The sequence below is a fragment of the Chiloscyllium punctatum genome, chromosome 18 (genome assembly GCF_047496795.1).
Source record: "Chiloscyllium punctatum isolate Juve2018m chromosome 18, sChiPun1.3, whole genome shotgun sequence".
NCBI lineage: Eukaryota > Metazoa > Chordata > Chondrichthyes > Orectolobiformes > Hemiscylliidae > Chiloscyllium > Chiloscyllium punctatum.
Window position 1 is genome coordinate 67,708,047 of NC_092756.1, and position 24,947 is coordinate 67,732,993.

The 24,947-nt window shown below is 45.3% G+C and overlaps 1 protein-coding gene across 1 annotated transcript in view; it reads left to right on the plus strand.

Moving 5' to 3' along the window:
• Positions 1-296: 296 nt before the first annotated feature.
• sgsm3 (small G protein signaling modulator 3) overlaps positions 297-24,947 on the plus strand; it is a 195,117-nt gene continuing 170,466 nt past the window's right edge. Inside the window, exon 1 of the mRNA XM_072588388.1 lies at positions 297-407. The gene's annotated coding sequence lies outside the window, so the exon portion shown is untranslated. The remainder of the gene's footprint in view (positions 408-24,947) is intronic.

Consider the following 24,947-nt stretch of genomic DNA (forward strand, 5'->3'; position numbering starts at 1 on the left):
ACATTCTTTATTCGCTTTTTGAGCACTTCATCTCAGTTTTCGGGAAATTATTCCACTTTTTGACGTTTATTTGATTTTTGAGTTGGTCAGTGCTCCTGGGCAGCTTTATCTCCACTTTATTCACCAATCTGTGGCTGTTCGCGGACATTCCGATTAAAGGAGCAGTTGTTTATTGGTGTTTCTTCCCAATTTGCCGGTTTTCTCCCCAAATTTATTCGCGTTTGTTTTGAGATTATTCCTTGAGGGCGGGATCGATGGGAATTCGCGTCCAGGTCGAAGGCGAGTTTCCGGTGCCATGGAATTACTTCCGGTGGAATTAGTGACGTGTCGGGAAAACCGTGAGTGAGGGAGCAGCTGCTGACCGTCTGTGAGTCACTGAGATGGCGATGGAGGGAACCGACAGACAGGTACAGGAGAACTTTCAAACCTACCCCCAACCGCCCTCCGGCCCCAGGCGTGGGACCTGTGTCCCCCACCCCCCCCCCCAGGTGTAGGATCTCTGTCCCCCCCCCCCCCCCCCCAAGGTGTGGGATCTGTGTCTCCCCCCCCCCAGGTGTGTGTGGGATCTGTTCCCCCCCCCCCCCCAGGTGTGTGTGTGATCTGTGTCTTCCCCCCCCCAGGTGTGTGATCTGTGTCTCCCCCCCCCCCCCCCCCCCAGGTGTGTGTGGGATCTGTGTCTCCCGCCCCCCCCCCCCAGGTGTGGGATCTGTGTCTCCCCCCCCCCCCCCCCCCCCAGGTGTGTGTGGGATCTGTGTCTCCCCCCCCCCCCTCCAGGTGTGGGATCTCTGTCCCCCCCCCCCAGGTGTGGGATCTGTGTCTCCCCCCCCCCCCCCAGGTGTGTGTGTGATCTGTGTCTCCCCCCCCCCCCCAGGTGTGGGATCTCTGTCCCCCCCCCCCAGGTGTGTGTGGGATCTGTGTCTCCCCCCCCCCCCTCCCCAGGTGTGGGATCTCTGTCCCCCCCCCCCAGGTGTGGGATCTGTGTCTCCCCCCCCCCCCCAGGTGTGTGTGGGATCTGTGTCTCCCCCCCCCCCCCAGGTGTGTGTGGGATCTGTGTCTCCCCCCCCCCCCCCCCCCCAGGTGTGTGTGGGATCTGTGTCTCCCCCCCCCCTCCCCAGGTGTGGGATCTGTGTGTGTGTGTGTCCCCCAGGTGTGGGATCTGTGTGTGTGTGTCCCCCAGGTGTGGGATCTGTGTGTGTGTGTGTGTCCCAGGTGTGGGATCTGTGTGTGTGTGTGTCCCAGGTGTGGGATCTGTGTGTGTGTGTGTCCCCCAGGTGTGGGATCTGTGTGTGTGTGTGTCCCCCAGGTGTGGGATCTGTGTGTGTGTGTGTCCCCCAGGTGTGGGATCTGTGTGTGTGTGTGTCCCCCAGGTGTGGGATCTGTGTGTGTGTGTCCCCCAGGTGTGGGATCTGTGTGTGTGTGTCCCCCAGGTGTGGGATCTGTGTGTGTGTGTCCCCCAGGTGTGGGATCTGTGTGTGTGTGTCCCCCAGGTGTGGGATCTGTGTGTGTGTGTCCCCCAGGTGTGGGATCTGTGTGTGTGTGTCCCCCAGGTGTGGGATCTGTGTGTGTGTGTCCCCCAGGTGTGGGATCTGTGTGTGTGTGTCCCCCAGGTGTGGGATCTGTGTGTGTGTGTCCCCCAGGTGTGGGATCTGTGTGTGTGTGTCCCCCAGGTGTGGGATCTGTGTGTGTGTGTCCCCCAGGTGTGGGATCTGTGTGTGTGTGTCCCCCAGGTGTGGGATCTGTGTGTGTGTGTCCCCCAGGTGTGGGATCTGTGTGTGTGTGTCCCCCAGGTGTGGGATCTGTGTGTGTGTGTCCCCCAGGTGTGGGATCTGTGTGTGTGTGTCCCCCAGGTGTGGGATCTGTGTGTGTGTGTCCCCCAGGTGTGGGATCTGTGTGTGTGTGTCCCCCAGGTGTGGGATCTGTGTGTGTGTGTCCCCCAGGTGTGGGATCTGTGTGTGTGTGTCCCCCAGGTGTGGGATCTGTGTGTGTGTGTCCCCCAGGTGTGGGATCTGTGTGTGTGTGTCCCCCAGGTGTGGGATCTGTGTGTGTGTGTCCCCCAGGTGTGGGATCTGTGTGTGTGTGTCCCCCAGGTGTGGGATCTGTGTGTGTGTGTCCCCCAGGTGTGGGATCTGTGTGTGTGTGTCCCCCAGGTGTGGGATCTGTGTGTGTGTGTCCCCCAGGTGTGGGATCTGTGTGTGTGTGTCCCCCAGGTGTGGGATCTGTGTGTGTGTGTCCCCCAGGTGTGGGATCTGTGTGTGTGTGTCCCCCAGGTGTGGGATCTGTGTGTGTGTGTCCCCCAGGTGTGGGATCTGTGTGTGTGTGTCCCCCAGGTGTGGGATCTGTGTGTGTGTGTCCCCCAGGTGTGGGATCTGTGTGTGTGTGTCCCCCAGGTGTGGGATCTGTGTGTGTGTGTCCCCCAGGTGTGGGATCTGTGTGTGTGTGTCCCCCAGGTGTGGGATCTGTGTGTGTGTGTCCCCCAGGTGTGGGATCTGTGTGTGTGTGTCCCCAGGTGTGGGATCTGTGTGTTCCCCCCCCAGGTGTGGGATCTGTGTGTTCCCCCCCCCCCCCCCAGGTGTGGGATCTGTGTGTTCCCCCCCCCCCCCCCAGGTGTGGGATCTGTGTCCCTCCCCCCCCCCCCCCCCCCACCAGGTGTGGGATCTGTGTCATCCCCCCCCTCCAGGTGTGGGATCTGTGTCTCCCTCCCCCCCCCCCCCCCAGGTGTGGATTCTGTGTGTCGCCCCCCCAGGTGTGAGATCTGTCTCTCTCTCTCTCTCTCTCTCTCTCTCTCTCATTCACTCACTCACTCACTCCCCCTCTCACTCACTCCCCCTCTCACTCCCCCAACCTCCCCAGGTGCGGTGTCAGTCTCTCTTCCCCCTCCCCTCCTCCCAAGTGTGGGATCTGTCTCTTCCCCCTACCCCCTGCCAGGTGTGGGATCTGTCTACCACCTCCCCCCGCCCCCCCCCCCCTCCTTTGCTGAAATGTTTGTATCATCAATAATCACAAGTGAGGTGCTGAATGAATGGAGGTTCGCTAACATGGTGCCACCATATAAGAAAGATGGTAAGGAAAAGGCAGGGAGCTATAGACCGCTGAGCTTGTCATCGGTGGTGGGTATATTGGAGGGAATCCTGAGGGACAGGACTTGCATGTAATTGGAAAGGACTGATTAGGGTTAGTCAACATGGCTTTGTGTGTGGGAAGCTGTGTCTCACTAACTTAATTGAGTATTTTGAAGAAGTTATGGAGAGGGCAAAGTGCTGGACATGATCTATATGGACTTCATTAAGGCATTCGACAAGGTTCCTCATGGTAGACTGGTTAGATCACGTGGAATATAGGGAGAGTTAATCATTTGGATATAGAATTGGCTCGAAGGTAGAAGACAGAGGGTGGTGGTGGAGGGTTGCTTTTCAGACTGGAGGCCTGTGACCAGTGGTGTGCCACAAAGATTGGTGCTGGGTCCTCTACTTTTCCTCATTTATATAAATGATTTGGATGCAAACGTAGGAGGTATGGTTAGTAACTTTACAGATGACACCAAAATTGGAAGTTTAATGGACAATGAAGAAGGTTACCTCAGAGTATAACAAGATCTTGATCAGATGTGCCAATGGGCTGAGGAGTGACAGGTGGAGTTCAATTTAGATAAATGTGAGGTGCTGCATTTTGAGAAAACAAATCAGAGCAGGACTTATACACTTAATGGTAAGGTTCTAGGGAGTGTTACTGAACAAAGAGACCTTGGAGTGCAGGTTTATAATTCCTTGAAAGTGGAGTCGCAGGTAGAGAGTGAAGAAGTCATTTAATATGCTTTCCTTCATTGGTCAGATCATTGAGTATAGGAGTTGGGAGGCCATGTTGCAGCAATATGGGACATTGGTTAAGCCACTTTTGGAATATTGCGTTTAATTCTGGTCTTCCTGCTATAGAAAGGATGTTTTTGAAATTTCAAAAGGTTCAGAAAAGATATACAAGGATTTTGCTAGAGTTGGAGGGTTTGAGCTAGAGGGAGAGGCTGAATAGGCTGGAGCTATTTTCTCTGGAGCATCAGAGGCTGAGGAGTGACCTTATAGAGGTTTGTAAAATTGAGGGGCATGGGTAGGGTAAATAGACAAAGGTTTTTTTTCGTCCCAAGTAGGGGAGTCCAAAACTAGAGGGCATAGGTTTAAGGTGAGAGGGGAAAGATATGAAAGGACCTAAGGGCAACGTTTTCATGCAGAAGGTAGTGAGTGTATGGAGTGAGCTGCCAGAGGGAGTGATGGAGGCTGGTACAGTTTAAAAGGCATCTGGATGGGTACATGAATCAGAAAGGATTAGTGGGATATGGGCCAAATGCTGGCAAACGGGACTAGATTTCTCTAAGATATCTTGTTAGCATGGATGAATTGGACCAAAGGGTCTGATTCCGTTCTGTACATCTGAGTCTGTAACCCTTGATTTCCTGACTGATTCAAAATTTGTTTCAGCCTGTGGCCATCCATTTTGAGTGACAATGAAGATTTCGGGTATCTTCAATCCACTCGAATTCAGGTTTCTATAGACCGGAATCAGTGCTGCGACTGGAAGTGTTCACAGTATTTAATTATTGTACACATATTATAGAAGAAGCGAATGTGCTGTAGCCAAATTTGCAGACAACACAAAAATAGTTGGAAAGGCAGGTTGCAAAATGGATGAAAACAGTTTACAGAGACACATTGAAATGTTAAGAAAGTGGGCAGAAAGCTGGAAAAAGAGAGAACAAAAATGCAAAATATTATTTCAATGGAGAAAGCAGCAAATCAAAGGGTTAGAGTATTTGTGCACCAAACACCTAAAACTAGCACACAGGTGCAGCAGGTAATCAAGAATGCTAATTTGCGTTGGAGGAGTTGGAGATTTTAAGAATTGGGAAATCTTGTTGCATCTGTACAAGGCAGGAATAGTTTGAGTAGTTTTGATCCCCTTATTTAAGAAAGAAAATTATGTCATTGGAAGCAGTTCAGAGAAGGATCACATGGATGATCCATGGTATGGAAGAATTTGATTTCATTGAAACATTCTTAAGTAGGTCGAGTGCTGAAAGGATGTTTTCCCTCATAGTAGAATCTAGGACCACGGGGCATAGTCTCAGCATAAAGGACTGATTTGAGGAGAAATTTTCTGAGTATTGGAAGTCTTTGGAACTCTTCGTCACAGAGTCCTCAAGGCTGAGATAGATAAGATGTTTGATTAGTAAGTGAATCAAGGGTTATGGGAAAAGGCACGAAAGTAGATGTGAGGAATGTCAGCTCAGCCATGATCCTACTGATTGGTGGAGCAGGCTTGAGGGCTGAATGACGTACTCCACTTCTGACTTCTTGGTCTATAGACCGCATTCATTTTACAGTCTCCCTTATTTATCTCTTACAGTATCTCATACAAATTTCACATCTCTGTATCTGATGAAATGGTTTTCGTGATCTTTGAGGGATGTTTGGGCGGCACGATGGCACTGTGGTTAGCACTGCTGCCTCACAGCGCCAGAGACCCGGGTTCAACTCCCACCTCAGGGACTGACTGTGTGGAGTTTGCACATTCTCCCCGTGTCTGCGTGGGTTTCCTCCGGGTGCTCCGGTTTCCTCCCACAGTCCAAAGACGTGCAGGTCAGGTGAATTGGCCACGCTAAAATTGCCCGTAGTGTTAGGTAAGGGGTAAATGTAGGGGTATGGGTGGGTTGCGCTTCGGCGGGTCGGTGTGGACTTGTTGGGCCGAAGGGCCTGTTTCCACACTAAGTAATCTAATCTAATCTAATCTAATCTAAATATTTATTTCAATTGGCTGCGTAAGAGGAGTAAGGAATGTCATGTTTTTAAGTATAATCTTCATAATTAGATTGAGCTAGTCTGAGCACAGCCAGGCATTTCCTAACAAAGTGTCGACTACCATAGCCTAAATGATCATCTTCCATGATAGCAAACTGCCATTTGGTTTCATAGACTCTTTGGCTTTTGACCTTGCTTTGCTACAACTTCCCAGTACTTGGCTAAATCACTGAGCAGCCTTCTAGTTCAAAATCAGTATGGGAACATTTCAGATTGTTTACAGAGGACCTGTCCTATAAATTTTAACTGCTACCTTTATGTGTGTTTTCTACAAAAATGTGGAGAGGCTTCATTATGTTAATCTTTACACTTAAGCATGCTAACAGCATTAATAATTGAGCAAAAATTGGGAAATAGCTGATGTAATTTTTGACATGTCACTATGTTTGCATTATGGATTTGACAGCTGGGAGATGTGTGCTGCATTAATTTCAAAATGTATTGCTACCTGCCCCACCCTGCATTCAATTCCAGTCAAACCTCTACCACTTTGCCTTGAACCTAATGTTTACTTCCTGACAGTGCCTTAGATTTTGGTTCCTATTCCTTCTGTTTGCTATTGTCGAAAGGAGAAATAGCTTCGTCCTGTTACATTTCACTTTCAATACCATGGTGCATATAAAAGCTTTTACTTGCAGAAGTTATTCGATTTCACCACATGTTGAATGTCCCTTTCCGAGTTGTTGACCAATGGAAATGTATTCATTTGTATTTTCAGCAATGATGCCTTGTATTGAGCAACATGTTATATCTACCTTTTCCCTGACTGTAGATTGCTCTACGGTCATAGATTCATTACGCTCCTGATTTCTGCCTTGTAGATGGTGGATATGTTTTGGGCAGTCAGGAGGTGAGTTACTTAGTTGCAGTATTCCTAGCCTGTGACCTGCTCTTGTAACTGTCGTATTTATATGCCACCCAGATTGATAAGGTTGTTAAGAAGGTATACGGTGTGTTAGCTTTTATTGGTAGAGGGATTGAATTTTGGCGCACAAGGTCATGTTGCAGCTGTACAAAACTTGCATGCGTCACACTTGAAATATTGCATACAGTTCTGGTCACTGCATTATAGGAAGAATGTGGAAGCTTTCGAATGGGTTCAGAAGAGATTTACTGGGATGTTGCCTGTATGGAGGGAAGGTCTCATGACGAAAGGCTGAGGGACTTGAGGCTGTTTTCACTAAAGAGAAGAAAGTTGAGAGGTGACTTAATTGAGACAGAAAGATAATCGGTGGGTTAGATAGGGTGGACAGGGAGCACCTTTTACCTCAGATGTTGATGGCTAGCATGAAGGGATATAGCTTTAAATTGAGGGGTGATAAATATAGGACAAATGTCTGAGGTAGTTTCTTTACTCAGTAGTAGGGGCTGCAATTGTAGTAGACTCGCCAGCTTTAAGGGCATTTAAATGGTCATTGGATAAACGTATGGATGAAAATGGAATAGTGTAGGATTATTCGCTTCAGATTGGTCCCATAGGTTGGTGCAACATCGAGGGCCTGTACTGCGCTGTAATGTTCTATGTTCTGTATATGGTGAGTCCAATTCAGTTTCTGATCAATGGTAATACTGAAGACATGATAGTAGAAAATTCAGTGATAGTAGTAGCACTGAATGTGAAGGGGTGGTGATTAGATTGTTCCTTTTTGGAGATGATCATTGCCTGGTATTTGTGCATTGTCAATGTTATTTGCCACTTTTCAGTCCAGGTCTTGATGTTGTTCAGGTCTTGTATTTGTACATTGAAAGCTTCAGCGTCCGAGGAGTCACAAATAGTGCTGAACATGGTGTAATCATTAATGAAAATCCCGCTTCTGACCTTATGGAGGGAAGATCATTAATGAACCATCATTAATGATGGTTAGGCCTAGGATGCTACTCTGCGGAGCTCCTGCATAGATGTCCTGGAGTTGAGATGACTAATGTCCAGTAGCCACAACCATCCTCCTTTGTGCAAGGTATGACTTCAACCAGTCAAGAGCTTCTGATTCCCATTGGTTCCAGTTTTGCTTGTTATCAAATGTGACCTTGATGTCAAGGTTCTCACTCACTCTCACGTCAGCAGCTTGCTCAGCCTTTTTCAAGGGCTGTTAAGAGTCAAGTACGTTGCCATGGATCTGGAGTCATGTGTAGCCCACAGTGGGTAAGAACAGCAGATTTTGTTCCCTGGATGACGTTCGTGAGCCTTTGTCTTTAACAAAATTGGTCAGTGTGAAGGAAACTTCAGTGGAGTGAGAATAGGCTAAGTGAGTGAACAAGATATTATGTTCAAAGGGGAAAGAGGTATTTTATTTAACACTTACTGCAAGGAGGTGTGGGAGAAGTTGAAAGGCGTGGGTTGAAAGGCTGAACTGCAGTGTAACCAGTGACAGAATACCATTGTGAATCACAGCATGATGTTTGTGCAAGGAAAGAAACTGATTAGTGAGGAAGATGAGTCTTTAGGCTAAAGATGAGTCTTTAGACCTAAAGATCTTATTTTTTATTTTAAAGACTAAAGATTTTTAGTCTTTAAAGTAAAAATAAGATCTTTAGGTTTCCAATGTTTTTCTTCTCTTTTCCTAAAAATACCTGAGTAAATATTGGTTTAGTATGGACGTTTGAACACCAGGAATTTGGAATTATTAATTTATAGATTAAGTCAATGTGATTGAGATGGTTGGACAGGTGATCTGATGCTGCTTCAGCATGTGGAAACTGCCAGAGACCAAGATGATCCAGAGCAAACACATTTGTAGTAAGAAAAACAGAAATTGCTGGAAGAGCTTAGCATCTGTGGAGAGAAATCAGAGTTACCATTTTGGGTCCAGTGACCCTTCCTCAGAAGTAGTGTCTGCAGCCCAAGGAGCTGGAATTCAAGCTGTCGATATTACATCAGGGAAAAGGAACATAACTGGGCACTTTGCTCCATCGGGTTGTCACACCCCTCAGACTTGGTAATTCAAAATTGGATGGTTATCAGGAACAAGTGAGGATGTGACTGCAGGTGTGAAAGGGGGAAATTGCAATTGTGGAATTTCAACTTGTGTAATTGTCTTGCAAGAGTGTGGATTGCAGGGAGGAGCAGCAAACTGAACACAACACCTTGGTATAGAGAGCTGTTGAAATGGCTGGAGGAAATAGAAATTGTAGCAATGGTTGCGCAAAATATAAAAGGGGACCAGATACAGCTGTTTGCAACCATGAGTGGGAATCTTGAAGATTTGTTGCCTGCTTCTGTTGGGAGGGGAGGTTCCAACATTGGTACCAGTGACAATGTGTGGACTAGAAAGGAGGTTCGGCTGAAAACATTTAAACAATTAGGAGCTAAATTAAGAAGCTGAACCATCAAGGTAATAACCTCTGGATTACTACACAGGCAAACTGACACACAGTAAGTAAAGTCAAGGAGTTACATGTATGGCTCAGAGCTTGTAATGAGTGGAATAATATCAATACTGGGGTAACGGTACTGGCACCAGTATTAGGGTAGAAGAGGATTGCTGTGGGGCAGGGTGGGCTTCACTTCAACCGTGCTGGGACCAATGTGTTGGCAAAAAAAACCTGGAGCTGGGGAGAGGGTTTTAAACGAATGATTTGTCACATCGCCACGATCTGCCGCCATTTTGAATACTTTAAGAATAAAAAGATACAACTGAAAGAGAGTCTATCTTTGTTCCACCATCTTCACCCCATGAGTCCTGAGTTAGGTCACCGGTGACATGACAGTTGTGCCGCCATCCCTCCTCCATCGCCCACTGTCATCTGCACTTGTACCACCATCATAGGAGTTGCTACTCTTTAGGTGCCATCTCTTTGCCACTGGGCCCACCTCGCTGCCAGAGAGTTCCTCACCCTGCAACCAGGCTCCATTCTGCCTCCCTGATAACCAGGAGTCACCACTCCTGACCTACTGTGACTGCAACCTGGAGTCCCTGACTCTGCTGCCACCTCGATGACACCAGGAGTCACCACTCCAGGCATACCACACTGGCACCACTGCAGCTACCACCTTACTAATGCCAGGAGTCCCCATTCTGGGCCTACTGCAACCAGGAGTCCTTGGATCTGCTGCCAGGTCAGACCACTGCCATATCATGAGTCCCTTTCTGGCCATCCTCCTCCAAGATACTGACAATTAGAAGGGGAAAGAATTTGGAATTTGGTAAGCTTACAAAATGAAAGGGTGTGTCAGCGTTACTGGGTAGCTGATGATACTCTGAGTGCAATGGGAAGGGACAGAGCCTACAAAGATAGAATAACAGAACTATATAGTATCAAAGGAGTAAAATGGTATTAAGGCAAAATTAATGATTCTTTACTTGATTGTTTGTAGTATTTGGAACAGAATGAACAAATTAACGGCACAAATGCGGGTTAATGGATTTGATCTCAGCCAAGGAATTGGTTGCAAAGAGATCAAAGCTGGGGCATGTGATTTTTTTTCAAAAGGACAGGCAGGGAAGAAGGGGTGGTGAGGTGGTTTTGTTTATAAAGGTTAAAATAAGTATGATAGCAAGAAATTATCTTGGATGGGAAGATGTAAAAACCATTTGGCGTGAGATAAGAAATAAGGGGAGGAAGAGTCGTCTAAAGGCCCCTTGATTGTAACTGTGTAGTGGGACAAAGAATAAACCAGAAAATGATGGCACGTAATAAAGGCAATTGATGACTTTAATCTTTGTGTAGATTGGGAACATTTAAACTTATAGAAGTAGCCACAAGAAGAAATTCATAGAAGCCTTTTTCTTTCTCCAGATTGCACAAAGCAGCAAACTGATGAATTTGACAGTCTCAAAAATCACAACAAGCGAGGCAAATGCGATATTGACCAAATTTAAAATGGAATGGAGTTTCATAATAATAGCATCATTGAGCTTTGCAGCATAGAAAAAGACCATTCAACCTTTCAAGTCTGCACTGGTGAAAAACCAGAACCTAGCTATTTTAAAAGTGAGAACTGCAGGTGCTGGAAATCTGAAACAAAAACAAAGTGCTGGGGAGGCTCAGCAGATATGACCAATCTAACCATTCTAATCCATTTTCCATTGGCCCATGTTCTGAATGCATTGGCATCACAAGTGCACATAGTCATAGAGGTCTGCATTGTAGAAAAAGGCCTTTTGCCAATCAAGCCTGCACCAGTCCAAAACAAGCACCTAACTATTAGTCTTGAATGCATTGACCTCACAAATGCACAACCAGGGTTCCTGCTTCTATTGCCCTTGTAGGCAGTTAGTTCAACACTCTCACCACATTCTGGGTGAAAATGTTTTCCTCACATCCCTTCAGACCTCCTGCCTCTCACCTTAAGTCCCCTGGTCATTGATTCCCCCATCAAGGGGTAATGTTTCTTCCTGTCTACCCTGTCCATACCCCTGATAATTTTACACATCTCAATCTTTGTAACCCTCTCAGTATCCATTGTTCCAAGCAATGCAACCTCAATCTATCCAACCTGTCTTCATAACTAAAACTTGCCAGCCCAGGCAACATCCTGGTAAACTTCCTTTGCACCCTCTTTAGTGCAATCCCATCCCTCCTATAATATGGATTCTAGAACAGCACACCAATATTCTAGCTGTAGCCTAACCAACATTTTATGCAGTTCTAGCATCACCTCTGTTAGATTCTTTCCTGAGGTTTCACACATGAGATGCAATTCACGCACACCAACTTCTGCCAACAGTTAAAATTTTAATAAAGATTGTACAAGCTCGGTAACCCCCTTTGACCCCCCTCGCTGGCATGTGAGGTTGAGTCAAAGTGAGGCCCTGAACAAAGAAAACACATCCCCTTTATTTGGTCATGCTGACAGATACTCTGGCCACTTCCCCAGTCACATGCCACTCAAGACAAACCCCAGTCACATGTTATCTCAGGTACAATGGTTGGATGAGATCATCCTCTGAGATAATGTAAATGCTAATACTCTAATCCTGGGGAATCATTATACAGATAATTTCCTGACTCAGTGATTTCCCCAAGACAATGTAGGTGTGATGGGTCCTAGCTTTGGGATGGCCCTGCAACTGAGTTCTGGCTCCGCTTCTTTCTCAGTGTAATGGCCTCAGCATTGAGAATAATCTTACAAGCAAATTTGGAGACATAAGAGAGGCATGTATAATTTCTGATATTTTTACTGCATTCACAATGCGTTGAATTCCTAGTTCTCAGGCAGTAATCCAAGCTCTTTGTACAGAACCCTTTTGTCATGGGTCAAGTACCTGTTAAAATGGACAATCTCTAGATGAACTGTGGTCTTATTGATTGTGTAGTTTTACTCACAGTCAGTGCTAGGTCAGAAAACAACTCTGAAATGTTTTGGTTTAATTCTCGGTCTTCCTTTCTTTGGTGGTTTTATAGTACATTTTGTTGTGTTGTGTGTATGTGTATATTTTCACCCAGGGAGCTGCAGTAAGTGCATTTGTAAGTACACTGGTAAATTAGTAGTGTTACGGTGTTATATGGAACAAGGATTTCCTGACTCAGGTAGAATTTGCTGACTTTAGCCAATCTGTTGGTGGAAAGACTGCTGTTGATGTTGGTCTCATTGGCTTGGTCTCATCCTGAACCAAGATTTACTTTTCAGCAGCTTTGGCACAAGACTTAATTGTAGAACTGCCCTCTGCTTAAGAAAAATGCGGAGGAAGGAATTTTTAAAAAAGTTTTTTAAAAAATCTTTGTCATCTGGCATATTATTGACACAGAAAGATCTGTAAGAGATGGAAATGATGCCTTTGTGGCAGGGAGTTATGGTAATAGGTGCTTGATTTTCTCTGAGACATTCCCCATCTCTGTATGGGTGGTGCACACTTACCTGCCCCACTGGCCTCCATTGATGATCGCTGCTGAAGCCTTGCTTATGGTCATTGTGTAGGTGCATCGAACACTTGAGAGACCCCTGTTACCCTAATGTTCCAGGTCAGCCATAGTGGAAGATAGATGCAGAGTAAATCTTTTCCAGTTTTGCCTCAAGCCTATAATGTCAGCTGGATCTCAGTAGTGTGATATTTGTTCTTTTCCATGTCAGCCATTCTGTGATTTCTGAGAATGAAGTGGCAGTTAATGACAATTCCATGGCATCTCCATATGTCAGGGCAAAATAGATTGACTATTCCAGCTGACCAACCTTTACAGCCAGCAAGGTGAACATGATTACTTGACTGTGAATCAATTAGAAGCGTGTATGAATAGGAAAATGCTGTCTCCTCAGGAGATTGATTTGAAGATACAGTTGTGAATGCTGCCCCTGTTTTATTTGGCTATTGTATCCTGAACATACAGAACATTGAACCCTCTGTTAATGTTTCAAGTCAACTGATCTTTGAAAGGTTGACCTGAAACGTTATCTCTGTTTCTTGCTACCAAACCTACTGATTGTTTGAACATTTATTGTTATTTTAGATTCCCAGCATTTCAGTTTTCAGCTTAATACTAAACTCATGCAGTGACTGAAGGAAGAAGTCTACTATTGCAGGCAAACAAATTGGTGAAAACTGGAAAAACCTGTCTAAATTATACATCACTGCTTGCAATCAATTAACTTCACCATTGAACAAATGGAGGACGTTTGGCTAATTTTTCATCAGCTGGTAGTTTCTTGTTACCTTGAGTTTCTTGGTGAAGGAGTAACTCTGCTTTACTTCTGCCTTTGAATGAAATGTGTACATCTAGTGCAACACCATTTTCATTTCTTTTGTTCATGGAATTTGGGTGTTGCTGTCTGGGCAGTAATAATCACCATTCCCTAATTGCCCTTGAAAAGGTGGTGGTGAGCTACCTTTCTGAACCACTGCAGTTGGTGTTGGTGTATCCACAGTGCTGTTTGGGAGGGAATTCCAGGATTTTGACTCCATGACACTCGAGGAATGTAGGTACAGTTCCAAGTCAGGATGAGGTGGATTTGAAGGGTTTTGTCAAAAGAACAATGGTGAATTGTTTGGTTTCATGCTATAATCCTTTTTTTTAAAAGAGATTTTGCTTAATTGAGTTTGCAAGGTATCTTGGCTGCATATCTTAGAAGAGCCCTCATGTACTGAAACTTGTGGGTGAAGTGGCTGGTTCTATTTTTTCCAAGGGAAACTAGATCAGATAGGTCTGAGTGAGGTATAGATTGAGTATGTAGTTGGGAATTTCATTTGTACAATTTGGTGCAGAGAGAGTAACAGGTCTTTCATTTCCAACCTTTTCAGTCTCCAATGTAACACACAGATCGCATACAAAGTGGTTGAGTATTTTTATCCTTTTGCTTTCAAAACTGGAGTAACATATTATTTTAAGTTTTTATGAGTGATATTCTGGTCTACTTGCAGTAAAGCTTATAGAATATTTAGAGAATATTTTCTGTTTATCTTAATTTGCAAATTTGTTGAAATACTAAGAATGTAAGTTCAGGCAGGGCTAGTGACATTTATTCAGTAAAATATTTAATCAATGTAGATGGCATGTCAGCAGTATTTGGGGCTACTGAATGTGGGAGCTCATGGATATGTGTGATCCAAGGCGCGCACATCTGTAGGAAGTGCCTGTTACTGGTGCAACTTCAACTGAGAATCACTGATCTGTAGATGTGCTGAGGACACTGCGACATATCTGGGAGAAGGGAACATTACCTGGGCGCTCCAGACATGGTCATAAACCTTAAGACAGGCTCTTCTGGTTTGGTCCAAGGCAGGGACAAGAATGTGTGACAATGAGAGGTACACATTAGGGAATACCAGAGATGGAAGAACATTAGCCCTTGCAATTGTCCAACAGCTTTGAGGTTTTTTCACTTTTTGTGAATGAAATCTATGAACTAGAAGGTGGTTGACCATGACATTATGCTACTGGGTGCCATTCAAGGTGTGTGTGGGGGGGTGGGGGGTGGGCAACAGGGTGTTATTAGGAATGTAATGTAGTAGAGGACAATATAGTCAGTGAGATAAACATTGTTTTCTGCAACCAGAGCAAGAGTCCAAGAGGCTGTGTGGCCCAGTGTCAAGGTTCAGGATATCTACTTTAGAACTTGCAGTGGGAGAACCTCCAGTGGTCGTGGTCCATGTAGAACCAATGACATTGTTAGAAATAGGAAAGAGATGATTCTTAGCCTGTAGCTGCTCATATGATATGCAACTGAAATGATATATTAAATGGCACTGTAATCTTTTGCTATAAACTCTGGGTCTTATGATCCTGCTTCACAACCACCTGATGAAGGAGCAGTGCTTTGAAAGCTGGTGCTTCCAAAAAAACCTGTTGGAATATAACCTGATGTTGTGTGTTTTTTTAATTTTGTCCACCCCAGTCCAATACCTGTTCCTCCAAATCATGTATGAACATGTGAGATGCAGTTTTGGATGATCACTTGTTGTAAATATAGAAAACCACCGCACCTGAACAGATCCCTGTAAGAGTCCGTTGTTCACTTTACTACAACCAGGCCTTTGAGCCAGTTTTCACACAAAGCATGGATTCATGAAAATAAACTTGAGAAGATAGATGATTGTGTTGTAAATTGAGAAAGTGGGAAACTTAAAAAGCAGCTCCCTCTTCCACATTTCTTCTGGTCAGTCCCTGAGTGTGACCGGGGTGTTGAGTTGGCAAGGTGCAAATCTTTTGCAACATGTGCTATTAATGCCACGTCCTTGTCAGGGCAGTGGAAGCTGCTTGGTTAGACAAGCTTGCTCCTTTGGGATGTTTGGCTTGAGGTGGACTGGTCTATGGAACACAGTATTAACTCGCTCGTTTAAAATACAATTGAAGCTTGGCTTAATTCAGTGACAAAAGTAATGATGGCCTGAGCCCGAACCCACCTCTAAGCCATATAAATTATTGTGAAGGTTATTGCTATGTTGTAGGGCATTGTTGTCAGAAAATATTTGCCAATTTTGCCCAAGGCCAAAGCATGATGAATTTTTTTTTCTTGTCTCTAAGCAACCCTCTGAACATTTCTGAAGGAGAGAGTGCATCTTCAAATGGTCAGAATTGTTTGGTGATTCATCATTGCAGTTGAATCACAAATTTGCATTTTAAAATAGATTAGACTAGACTGTAGACTTAGAATACTCAAGTGGAAACATTTTGTATTCTCAAGCCTTTAGAAAATGCAGCTTCCGTAAATGAGACAACGAGGGTTTTTTGGATGAATCCCTCTGGACCAATGGCTGCCTATAAAGAGGAGATCTACTGTTAAGGAGAGGTGCACATGGTGAGGACAGTGCAGGGGGGAGGGAGAGAGAGAGAGAGAGAGAGAGAGAGAATCTGCACAATTAATGCCTTTGCTGTTTTGAATTCATGTATTGCTGGACATCGGAGTGCGTCTGGGAAAATTAACAAACAGTGAATTTCACAACTAATCTTGGATGAACCTGTGTTGTGAACTTAGCCCAAACAGAATCAGATAAGCTAATCGTTGTTTTAAGTGTGTCCAATAGAAAGGCTGCAGTAGTGAGTAGAGTGGGTTCTTTCTTGATTATGTTTTTGGAGATATATCTCTTGATTAAACTTAAAATATAAGCCATAACTATTAATTTACCCTGGGGCAGTGTTTTGTAGAGGAATAAGACGGTGTTATTTTCTGAGTCTGTAGATTGTGAAGGAACAAAAATGGCCTTTCGTACAGTGATATGTACTTCTTGTCAGATGTGGGAGTTTAAAGAGAGGTTAAGGGTTACTGCGGATTATATCTGCCATCAAAGCTGTTGGATGCAAATCTTATCAGATCGAATGGATCGGTTGGAGAGACAGATAGAAGCGATGAGGAATTTGCAACAGCCACAGTATGTGATGGATGGCAGTTACAGGAAGCGGGGAAAGTCTCCGATACAGTCACGTAGATGGGTTAACTCCAGGAAAGGTAAGAGAGGTAGGCACCTAGGGCAGGAGTCTTTTGTACATATACCCATTTCAACAGATATGCTGTTTTGGAAAATGTAGGGGGTGATGGATTCTCAGGGGAACGTAGCACGAACAGCCAAGTTTCTTGTATTGAGATTGGCTCTAATGCAACGAGGGGTATGTTGGCTTCTAAGAGATCAATTGTGTTAGGGGATTCTGTAGTCCGAGGTACAGACAGATGTTTCTGTGGCCAGCAGAGAAAAAGCAGAATGGTGTGCTGCTTCCCTGGTGCCAGGATCAAGGATGTCTCAGAGGGTGCAGAATGTTCTCACGGAGGAGAGGGGCCAGCAAGAGGTCATTGTCCACATTGGAACCAACGATATAGGAAGGGAAAAGGTTGAGATTCTGAAGGGAGATTACAGAGAGTTAGGCAGGAATTTAAAAAGGAGGTCCTCAAGGGAAGTAATATCTGGATTACTCCAAGTGCTATGAGCTAGTGAGGACAGGAATAGGAGGATAGAGCAGATGAATGCATGGCTCAGAAGCTGGTGTATGGGAGAAGGATTCACATTTTTGAATCATTAGAATTTCTTTGGGGTAGAAGTGACGTGTCCAAGAAGGACGGATTGCACCACAATTGGAAGAGGACTAATATACTGGCAGGGAGATTTGCTAGACCTGCTTGGGAGGATTTAAACTAGTAAGGTCGGGGGGGGTGGGACCCAGGGAGATAGTGAGGAAAGAGATCAATCTGAGACTGGTACAGTTGACAACAGAAGCAAGTCAAACAGTCGGCAGGCAGGGACAAGGTAGGACTAATAAATTAAACTGCATTTATTTCAATGCAAGGGGCCTAACAGGGAAGGCAGATGAACTCTGGGCATTGTTAGGAGCATGGGACTGGGATATCGTAGCAATTATGGAAACATGGCTCCGGGATGGGCAGGAGAAAGTAAGGACTGCAGATGCTGGTGACCAGAGTTGAAAAATGTGCTGGAAAAACACAGCAGGCCAGGCAGCATCCGAGGAGCAGGAGAATCGATGCTCCGGGCATAAGCCCTTCTTCAGAAATATGTCTGGTTTGCCAGGCGGGCTGAGATAAAAGGTCAGGGGGAGGGGCGCTAGGAATACGATAGGTGGAAGGAGGTGAGGGGGTGGGGGCGGAGAGGTCTGGAAGAAGACTGCAGGTCAAGAGGGCGGTGCTGAATCCGGGGGTTGGGACTGAGATAAGGTGGAGAAATCTACATCCTCATTTCCCCCCCCCCCCCCCCCCCCCCCCCCCCCCCCCCCCCCCCACCTCTTAGTCAGATCCTCAATTCTCCCACATGGGGAAATAACATCCCCACAGTTACCCTGGCAAGCCCCTAAAGAATCTGCTATGTTCCAAAAGGCCGCCTCTCATTCTTCAAAACTCTAGTGAGCCCCAAAGCATACCATGCAGCAAGACCTGGAAAATATCCAAGTGTGGGCTGACAAGTGACAAGTAATATTCATGCCATACCAGTGTCAGGCAATCAGCATCTCGAACACGAGAAAATCAAATCATACTAGGTATTACTATTGTCTAGAAACTAAAACTGATTAATCATATACATAGGAGTAAATTACTGTAGATGCTGGAATCTGTACTGAAAACAACAAATGCTGGAGATCACAATGGGTCAGACAGCATCCATGGAGAGACAGCAAGCTAATGCTTTGAATCTAGATGACTTTTCACCAGAGCTGAAGTGCGGAGGGCGCAGCATTTATGCTATAGTTGGGGGGTGGTGGGTGTGAAATTCTGATGGAAAAAAGATGTCGGTATTTCAAATTTAGTGATCAGAATACGAGAATTGCGGAGACACACCATTGTGTGTTTAACTGACAGACTGGAAAGAACAGACAGCCTCACTGGGGTGGGGTGGGGAAAGAGGAGAGAGGACCTGGTGACAGAAACTGTAACAAGTAAAGCTAAGAGAAGGGGAAGAACGGGAGTTGGTTCATAATTTGAAGGTGTTCACCTCAATAAATCCAGAAGACTGTTACAGTGTCTGACTACACGAAGGTCGGGGTCATGCTTGCACGAAGACTGGAGGTGTTCTGCAAAGCAGTCATCCAGTCCGCGTTTGGTTCCTCCAATGTAGAGTAAGCCACATTGGGTGCTGAGAATACAATACACAAGGTTGGAGGTGATACAGGGGAAATGCTGCTTCATCTGGACAGTCCGTTCAAGCCCTTGGATGGTGAGCAGGGAGGACATGCAGGTGCAGGTGTTGCATCTTCTGTGGTTACATGGGAAGACAGTGTGGTGATTGTGGAATGGACCAGGATGTCCCTGAAGGAATGATCCCTATGAAATGCAGACAAGGGGAGTCAGGGGAAGATGTGTTTGGTAGTGGCATTCCGCTGGGGTTATCTGAAATGGTGGAGAATGATCCTTTAAGTGTGGAGGATGGTGGGATGAAGACTGACGACAAGGGGTGTCGTCCCATTTTCCCCCCTCTCAGTTGAAGCAAAATGTTCAGAGACACAGTATAGTTTTATCATCATCATCTTTATTCCAGACCCTGGACGGAGAGAGAATGATTGCCCATGTGTGCAGGGACATGGGTTCATGGTCTTCTCTGGAAGAGCAGTTTCTCAATGAACTATATAGTCATTTTAGAGGGAGGAGCATCCAGATAAGGCAACATCTATATTGACTGGGTGACTGCTACAATGAACGAGCATCAACAGTAAAGATTAAGCCATCTGCTTATACAAAATGAATATCTTTAACCTTGTTAACTGGCTTCACATAATGAATACTTTTCACCTTGTAAACTGATGTTAGATACTGAATGCTACCTCATCTTGTTAAATGGCTCTACCATAATGAATGCTTTCTCACCTTGTTAACCCACTACCCTTGCCTCCAGTACCTCATTGTTTACTGCAAGTTCTTATCTGATCTGAGTCATGCTCAGCTGAACCGCGTTTCACAGAACTCAGAACTTAACTCTTTCCCTGCCTGCTTATACCCTATACACATTCTCAGGTGGACCTGATCACGCTGCTGAGGGTGATGGGAAAGTGCAAAGGCAAAAGCAGGGGTGTGTGGTCGAAAGCGGTCGAGACCCCTATCAATCACAGAGGGGCAGGAAACCACAGTTAAGGAAGAAATGAGCCATGTCAGCAGCTTTGTTTTGGAAGGTAGCATTATCTGAACAGATACGACGTAGGTGAGGGAACTGGGAAAATTGGATGAGTCCTTGCAGGATGTGGGGCGTGAACAGCTGTAGTGAAAGTAGTTATGGGAGTCAGTGGCTTTGTAGTAGATGGCAGTGGACAGTTTATTCTCTTAAATGGAGACAGAATTCAAGTAAAGAAAAGGAAGTTTGGAAATGGATGATGTGAAAGTTATAGGGGGTGGAAATTGGAGGCAAACCAACAAATTTTTCGAGGTCCTGGTGGGGAATGGAGGTATAGACAAATTCAACATCCATGGTGAACAGGAGGCAGTTATGGCCAGGGAACTGGAACATTTCCAGTCCGTGCACAAGTGTGACCCTGTCCTTCCTGAAGCCAGTCATTTTGACAGCGTTCACATGTCTGTCCTCAGCATGCTGGTGTGCTCTACTGAATCACAGTGCAAATCAGAGGAACAACATTTCATCTTCAGATTAGGCACTTTACAGCCTTCTGCATTTAATATGGAGTTCAACACCTTCAAATTGTGAACCAACTTCCATTTCTTCCTTTTCTTTTAGTTTTGCTTGTTATATTCTTGGTCAAGTGCTCTCTGTTCTTTCAGGTCTGGCAGTTAGACACATCCTTGTTCCACCATTCTCATATTCCAATCACTTCATCTGAAGTATCAGCATCTTTTCTTCTCCAGCACTCTATACCCACCACCCCCAATCCCAACCATACCATAAACGTTGCACCCTCCACACTTCACTTCAGCTTTGATGAAGAGTCAAAATGTTCGCTTACTTTCTCTCAAATGGATGCTGCCGAACCCGCTGTGATCTCCAGCATTTGTTGTTTTCAAAGCACGGGTTGGGGCTCGGAATTTTGCAGCAAGTAACTCACATTCTGACTCCTCAAAAGCACAAGTCAGGGTGTGATGGCGTATCCCATATGTCTGGTTAACTGCAGCTCCAACAAATTCAAGAAGCTTGACACCATCCAGGACAAAGAATCCCACCAGTATGACATCCATAAACATTCAACCCCTCCACCGACACTCAGTAGCAGCGTGTACTATCCGCAAGATGCACTATCCGCATGAATGGGCAAGGAGCAAAGGGATACACGCCCTTAGAAAATAGGCAGCAGGTTTAGATAGAGGATCTGGATTGGCACAGGCTTAGAGGGCTGAAGGACTTGTTCCTGTGCTGTAATGTTCTTTGTTTCTTTTCTACTACAGAAATTCACAAGCTTATTAGACAGCACCTTCCAAACCTATAACCAATATCATCTTGAAGGACAAGGGCAACAGCTACAGGAGAACACCACCAACTGCGGGTTCCCCTCTAAGTCACTTACCATCCGGATTTGGAAATATATCATAATTCTTTCAGTATCACTGGATCAAAAGCTAGAACCCTCTCCCTAACAACATTGTGGGTCTACCTAAAGCAAACAGACTGCAGCAGTTCAAGAAGGCAGTTCACTCCCATCTTTACCAGGGCAATTAGACATGGACAATAAATGCTGGCTCAGCCAGTAATGCCCACATCCTATGATGTGTTAAAAAACAGCCCAACGTCTCCTCATAAGAAAATCCCTCCATGTCTAGAACCAATCCAATGAACTTCTCTGGACTGCCTCCAATATCTTTCCTGAGATTAAGGTACCAAATCTCTTCCCACTTTCCAGTTTTGCCAGGACATCTTAATGTCATTCTCAGCCAAATACTGCCTTATTATCATGGACAATCATTTTTATTTCCCCTCTGGAATTCGGCTCCTTCATTTACATTAGGGAAAGGTCTGTAATAAGGTCAGAAGCCAAATGGCCCTGATGGGATCCAAAGTGAACATCAGTGAGCCGCAGGTTACTTTGCAAACGCTGCTTGTTTTAGGACTGTCAATGACCACAGCTATCACTTTGCTGCTGAACCAGAATAGACTGAGTAGTAAACAACCACTTTATATTTGTCCTGCTTTGTGTACGTAGGCAATTTTTCACATTGTCAGAAGATGCCAGTGTTGTAGTTGTACTGTCAGGGAAGATAGAAGAGCAAATACGGAAGCAAATTTGAGGAAAGTACAAAAGGCATTAATAGTCATGGATTTTAACTACCCAAATAACTTCAATGTGCAAGTTTGGAATGAAGTAAAATTCTTCAATTGCATCCAGGAGAATTTGTTAGCCAGCACATAGAAAGCCCAACAAGGAAGGGGTAATTCTGGGCTTCATATTTGAAATGAACTCATGCATAAGTAATGGAAAATATGGAAAAGTAATAAGGATGGCTGGGAAGTGTTCTACAAATTCAAACTGAGAAAGGTTAATTTCCTGAAGACAAGAGATGATTTGGCCCAGTTCAATTGGGAGCGGCTACTTGTACATCTAACTGTGGAGAGAGAGCGAGCGAGAGAGAACACTGGATGTTAAGGGCCTGGTAATGGGTGTGGATGCAGAAGACATAGACACAGTCTTCAATTAATACTTTAAATCAGACTTCACAGAGGAAAAGGACACCTGTGAAAAAGAAGAAAGAAATTAAGAGGAAGCAGGAGAGGAGGTACTTGTAGGTTTAGCAGCCTTAAAAGTGGATCAATCCCCAGACATGGACGAGATGTGGCATGATGGCTCAGTGGTTAGCACTGCTGCCTCACAGGGTTTGATTTCAGCCTTGGGCAACAGTCTGTGTGGAGTTTGCACATCCTCACTGTGTCTGTGAGGGTGTATTGGCCACGGGAAATGTAACGTTACAGGGATTGGGGGTGGAAGGTGGATCTGAGTGGAATGCTCTTTGGAGGGTCAGTGTCAACTCGATGAACCGAATGGCCTGTTTCCACACTGTAGGGATTCTAGTCTGTGTGTTCTAGGCTGTGAGGAAGGCATGACAGGAGATATCAGGGGCACGAATCCTGTCTGCTAACACATTAAAAAAAAATTCAAGCAAATTAGATTTTTTTGAAGTCTTAATTCCGTATTTCTTTAACCTATCCAGAGCTGTCCAAGTGACTGATTCTTGATCTGAATTATTAAATCTAAAAGCTTTCCAGCACTAAAATTAAAAAGGACTGGTCTGTGATTGTTGGGCTTATTTTACACCTTTTGTTTTGAACAATGGTATAGTATTTCCAATTCTCTAGTGCGTTCTTTCAAAAGAGGATTGTGGCCAGTTTCCATTAGCATTGCCCCGGTGTCTTCATTCGCATCTGATCCAGTCCTTTACTAAAGCTTTCAGTAAAGGCAGCTTATTTATTACCTCAGAGACAGTGAGGTCTGCAGATACTGGAGGTCAGAGTTGTGTGTGTTGCTGGAAAAGCACAGCAGGTTAGGCAGCATCCAACATTTCGGGCCAGAGCCCTTCATCAGAAATGAGGCTGGGAACCTCGGGGATAGGGCTGGGGAGAAGGTAGCTGAGAGTGCAATAGGTGGATGGAGGTAGGGGGTAAAGGTGATAGGTCGAAGACCTTCTTTATCACTTTGTAGCTCATCCAGTGTCTCAACTGGACAATACAGCACAACAAAGGCCCTTCAATTCACCAACCATGATGCTGAACTAATCTCATCTGCCGGCCCAAGGTCAGTATCCTTTTATTTTGTCTGTTTCCGTGTCTGTCTTAAACACTGCTATTGTACTTACTTCTACCACATCCCCAGTAGTACGTACCAGGCACCTATTATTAGATTATTAGATTCCCTACAATGTGGAAACAGGCCCTTCGGCCCAACAAGTCCACAGTGACCCTCTGAAGAGTAACCCACCAAGTCCCATTTCCCTCTGACTAATGTACCTAACACTACGGGCAATTTAGCATGGCCAATTCACCTGACCTACACATCTTTGGACTGTGGGAGGAAACTGGAGCACCCAGAGGAAACCCATGCAGACACGGGAAGAATGTGCAAACTCCACACAGACAGTCACCAGAAGCTGGAATTGAACCTGGGTCCCTGGTACTGTGAGGCAGCAGTGCTAACCACTGAGTCACCGTGCCGCCCAAGATTATAATTAGGTAGAATTGAATTTGTGCAGTGATACGTCCTTCCCTCTGGATCAGGAGGTCTAGATTCATATTCACTTGCTCCAGATCAGATTAGATTGCCTACAGTGTGGAAACAGGCCCTTCGGTCCAACCAGTCCACACCGACCTGCACATTTTTGTGTGCTGTGGGAGGAAGCCAGAGCACCCAGAGGAAACCCTCACAGATACGGGGAGAATGTACAAACTCCACACAGACAGTTGCACAAGGCTGGAATCGAACCTGGGACCCTGGTGCTGTAAAGTAGCAGTGCTAACCACTGAGCCACCGTGCCACCTAACACCCATAAACTATTTATGTGGCTATAAAGTACGTTTGGACTCCTTTTCACATTAGCTGCCAATATCATCTCATGCTGTCACTTTGCTTCCCACTTTCTTGATTTTACGTCTGAGCTCTCTTATATTTATCCTGGTTCTCACTTGTACTATCAACCTCACACTGGCACACATACCTCTTTTCTGCCTTGCTCACTTCTTTATGTCTGTCTTTAACCATTCAGGAAGATAGAGTCATAGAGATGTACAGCATGGAAACAGACGGTTCGGTCCCACCCGGCCATGCCAACCAGATATCCCAAACGCAATCTAGTCCCACCTACCAGCACCTGGCCCATATCCCTCTAAACCCTTCCTATTCATATACCCATCCAAATGCCTCTTAAATGTTGCAACGGTACGAGCTTCCACCACTTCCTCTGGCAGCTTATTCCATACATGTACCACCTCTGCGTGAAAAAGTTGACCCATAGGTCTCTTTTATATCTCTTCCCCTCTCACCCTAAACCCCTCCTATGCCCTCTAGTTCTGGACTCCCCGACCCCAGAAAAAAAACTTTGCCTATTTACCCAACCCATGCCCCTCAGCCTCCGACGCTCCAGGGAAAACAGCCCCAGCTTGTTCAGCCTCTCCCTATAGCTCAAATCCTCAAACCCTGGCAACATCCTCGTAAATCTTTTCTGAACCCTTTCAAGTTTCATAACATCCTTCAGATAGGAAGGAGACGAGAAATGCACACAATATTCCAACAGTGGTCTAACCAATGTCCTGTACAGCTGCAACATGACCTCCCGACTCATGTACTCAATACTCTGACCAATAAAGGAAAGCATAC